Raw genomic sequence first — 5,210 nt, 5'->3', positions numbered from 1 at the left:
TGTGGCTTCCTGAAGATTCTCCACAGTAGCGCTACCTGGGAGCTTCCTCTTATATCTTGCGGTATTTGGAATGAGGTTGATTTTCTTTGACCACATTCTATATTGTATTTATCCACCTTATGCCACTAACTCTGTAGCCAAAAAGTGAACATGGTATTAATGGGATGCAGTCCTATTCACAGTAATAACAGTGTGGATTGCTAACCACATGATAAGATCAAGATGCATATTTGAATTGGCTGTATTTATGTTCCAGATGCAAGATGATTATCTGACAGCAGAGGCAACATGATTTAATACATAAGGCCGAGGGCCAGGAATCGGGAAATCTGGGTTTTATTCTTGGCTTCATCACTTAGGCCGTGTATACATGAGTGGAGTATTTTGTAATTGCACTGTTATTGTTGACCCCAAACTGCTTCCTGCCCTGCCCTGCCACCAGAAATGTTTTACTACATTGTTATGATATCATTGCCTTTCTTCTTTTCCTTCTATTTCTCTTTCCTCATCTTCCCTATTTCTTAATAAATTACATTAAATTGGTATCATATGAGCAATACATAAATATATTTTATTTTTTAAAAAAACTTACAGAGAATATTGATTTTCCCTTAATCTTCACTCTTCTACTCTTGAGCACCTCTAATTCTCTTGTTCCTAATCTTGTTCTTTTTCCTATCTGCTTTTATTTCATTCATTTTCTGATTGTAGAGACTCACCCCATTTCTACACCACCCTCTTTTTCATACTTAAACCAGCTTGAATTTCAACATAAAATATTCCCACGATAAATTATTCCTCTAAAATACACTAAGGCAAGTGGAGAAACATGTGAAGTGTAATAGAGAACACAAAAAGCAAACTAGGAAACAGAATAGAAAACTGGAAGAGTACCAGGGATCTGTAGGATTGGATTCTCGGTGAACTGAAAACTGCTTTCAATGCATCCCATCCTATCAAGTAGGTAGTTAGCAAAATTTTCCTTTGAGAATTCTGTGACGCCCTCTCAAGGAAACTTGTGGTTTCTTTGAGAATCAGAGATCTTTGCATTTCTGGGTTGCTGTCATCCCTACTTTTAGCAAAGAGATGCACAGGTTGATTTCAGATCATAGGGAAACTCTTCTGCCTCATCTACCCTCACCAGGAGGAACAGGGCAGTAGGGAATGGAGAAGGTAAATCCACAATTAAAACTGCTAGAAGACTAGGGATACCTAGCCATCATCCACAGCATTGTTCCCCCTTAGAGAGAGCATCGCTGGGCCGGGTGCCATGGCTCACACCTGTAATCCCAGCATTTGGGAGGCTGAGGCGAGTATATCACCTGAGGTCAGGAGTTCAAGACAAGCCTGGGCAATATGACAAAAGCCTATCTCTAGTAAAAATATAAAAATTAGCTGGGTATGGTGGGTGCCTGTAATCCCAGCTACTCGGGAGGCTGAGGCAGGTAGAATTGCTTGAACCTGGGAGACAGAGGTTGCAGTGAGCCGAGATCACACTATTGCACTCTAGCCTGGGCAACAGAGCAAGACTCCATCTCTGAAAAAGAAAAGAAAATAAAGAAAAGAAAAGAAAAAAGTAAAGAAAAGAAAAGAAAGAAAGGGGGAAAGGAAGGAAGGAAGGAAAGAAGGAAAGAAGGAAGGAAGGAAAGAAGGAAGGAAGGAAGGAAGGAAGGAAGGAAGGAAGGAAGGGAGGGAGGGAGGAAGGAAGGGAGGAAGGAAGGGAGGAAAGAAAGAAAAAGAAAGAGAGAGATAGAGTTAGCACCTAGCAATTTTTACAGCAATAAAATATTGTTGGCAAAAATAGAGACCCATGTTTCCTTGACCTGAATACTGCCACAAAACTCAGGCAGTTTAGCAATTCTCAAATATGTGTATATATACATACACATACATTTGAAAACATTATATATATATTTTTTATCTTAAACAATGGAGCAGGCAGGTGCCTGAAAGCTTAAAATTACTGTTTTACCACATACCACATAGTTTAATAAGTCAAACTGCTTCCTATATTATATATATTCAGGGGCTTCCATATTTTTTCTTTTGTCTTTTCCTCTAATCTTTTTTTTTTTTTTTAAGAATGAGATGAAGTATCACAGGTATAATTAAGTCCTTTTGACATCATTCCCTGATCTCATTTCTTTCTCTTCCTATCTCTTTCCTATGGGGTAACCAGTAGTCCAAAGTTGTGTATCTTTCCTGTTCATGTTCTAAGTTTTAATTGCATCTGTGTGCATCCTGAACTAATATACAACATGGTTGAGTGTTTTAAAATTTATAAGCATTGATTTATTCCATATGTATCTTTTTAAATGTGCATTTTGTACTCAACATTGTTTTTGAATTTTTATCAAATATTTTTACCACTTCTTAATACTTACAATTGTATGTGCAAGTTCCTAATTCCCTTGTCATTCCTTCTATCTAATTGCAAATCCCCAAATGGGTAGACTCTGCTTGACCTTGTGGAATTGTTGAAGATGCAGTTCTCAACAGCATCACTAGATATTGTAAATATATTAAATAAATTTAATAAGTGGGATCCATAACCTGATAATAGCATTTATAATAACCTATAGGACTGGACCATCCTCTGACATTTAAATTTTGGAGTTTCCGTAGGTGACATTTTGAAGTTTTCTAATAGTTCATCTAGAATATATGATCATATAAAATTTGACATATATGATGACCAAGAAAAGGCCATAATATTTGAATTACACCACAGAAAAGATAGGTGTGTCTTATCATTTAAACAATATTCCAAACATATTCTTACCAATTAATTTATTAGAATGTTAAAAGCCCATATCCAGACTTGGCCCAATCAATGAACACATCCAGAAGTAAGACTAATGTCTCCAAATAAAAGTTCCCTCTTAAAAGAACCAGAGGTCTTTGGAGAAGTGGCTGATTCTGTGACAAGAAATATACAAGATGACCTGGGAACATTTTGTCCTATAGCTATCAAGTAAACTATCAAAAGACTTCTATGGTCATTTCAAAAGGACTCAAGAACCAAAATAAAGAATCTCCCACTGACCAGAAATAGGATAAGTAGCACATCAATTCAGATAAAAACTTCAATGGATTAAAACTAATCAAATACGTTTAAATCCATAGTCACCTTTAAAGAATGCAAGCCAACTCATAATTTTGCAAGTAGGTAAGCAAAGGGAAAGAATCAAGTATTTATCCCATCTTCCCCATATAGTTTATGCCAGTGAGTAACTGCCATGGTCTGAATTGTTGTGTCCCCCAGAATTTACAGGTTGAAATCCTAATTCCCAAAGTGATGGTATTAAGAGGTGAGGGCTTTGTGAGGTGATTATGTTAAGCAGCCTCTGCCCTCAAGAGTGTGGATTAGTGCCCTTGGAAAAGACCACAGAAAGACTGCTCTTCTTTTCTACTATGTGGACCCTCGCCAAACACTGAATTTGCCGACACTCTGATCGTGGACTTCCCATTCACCAGAAATATAAGAAATAAATTTCTTTTGTTTATAATCCACCCAGTAGATAGTATTTTGTTATAGCAGCCTAAACAGACTAAAACAGTAACAAAATAGGAAATGCAAGAAAATAGCTCTTTGAATAAGTGTTATAGCTAATAAAGAAGAGATGGTAGAATTATAATATTACTATTTTGCAATCTTTCATGAACTAATGGATTAACAATAGCTGCTAATATCCCACAAATAGAGATAACTCCTCATAGGGCTAGGTGCAGTGGCTCACGCCTGCAATCCCAACATTTTGGGAGGCCAAGGCGGGTGGATCATCTGAGGTCAGGAGTTCGAGACTAGCCTGGCCAACATGGTAAAATCCTGTCTCCACTAAAAACACAAAAAAATTAGTGGGGCATGGTTGTGTGCACCTGTAATCCCAGCTACTTGGGAGTCTGAGGCAGGAGAATTACTTCAATCCCAGAGGCAGAGGTTGCCGTGAGCCGAGATGGTGCCACTGCACTCCAGCTTGGAAAACAGAGAAAGACTGTCAAGAAAACCCCAAAAACTCCTGATAGAAATACAAATTACCACTTTGATGAAATAGCCTCCACAAACCAATCAAACTTAAATCCAAGAAAGCTCTAGATCCAGCTAATAATTTATGGGAAATACAGTCAAAAGAAAAACATATGCACTCTTGCATATGTTTATATATAATAGGCTACACCATGGGGATGCAACCAGCAAAACTCCAACTCAAGGAAATTCTGTAGGACAAACAACCTTGTGTCTTCAATGACTAAATTACAAGCAGAAAGAAAGGGAGAGAAGATTCATAGATTAAAAGAGACTTCAGAAACCTACCAAGAAATCATAACATGTAAACTTTACTTGAATTCTGATATAATCAAATGAACAATTAAAACGCCTTTATGACATTTATGAAACCATTGGAAACGTGAACACTGTATGATAATATGAGGAACTATTCGATTTTTTTTAGGTTTGATCATTGTACTGTAGCTTTTCTTATAATTTGCATGACTTCTTGTGTAAATAATATTTATAAATGAATTAGTATATAGGTTTTGATTCAAGATAATAAGGAAAGAACATATGTTATACTTCAGTAACTACTTGATGAAATAATATGAAGAGAGAAGCAGGTACAGACATAAATGAAATCAAATTGGCCATAAGCTGATAATGAGCAAATGGGATCAGACTCTTGAAGGGAACCCTTTCCTCCTGAACTTTTAAGAACTACTACCTGAAGCAGGGAAATGAAAACAGAAATAATATATACCCATGGGTTCCATGGCCAACCCAATAGGAAGTGAGCAGCTGTGAGCACTGCAGGATCTCTGTAAATTGGATACTTGGGCACTACCCTGGTATCTGGGTTGTATCTGTGGTCAGTCATCCCTTACTCTTCCAGCTGAAGAAAAGGTTGTGGTGAACCCTGACCCTATGCACTTTATCAACTACTATTGTTAGTGCTCACGCAGCTGTAACAGCAGCAATCCTCAGTTTAGAAGTTAGCACTTTCTGTTCAGAATATCCATTGGTCCTGGAATTTTCTAATGCTTCATAAAGGCACTGTCATTAAGGGTCCTTCTGATGCTGAAAAAAAATTAGGCTAAAGTTTAGAAAACCCTATGTTATTTCAGCACACAAGATATCTAACAGAAGATGAAATAGAAACTTCCAGGGACATTGACTAGCCTCTCTCAATGATTTATTCGTCTCAGTGATTTAT

Source organism: Cebus imitator, unplaced genomic scaffold (assembly GCF_001604975.1).
Source record: "Cebus imitator isolate Cc_AM_T3 unplaced genomic scaffold, Cebus_imitator-1.0 Scaffold37, whole genome shotgun sequence".
Classification (NCBI taxonomy): domain Eukaryota; kingdom Metazoa; phylum Chordata; class Mammalia; order Primates; family Cebidae; genus Cebus; species Cebus imitator.
This window is presented reverse-complemented; position numbering follows the sequence as displayed.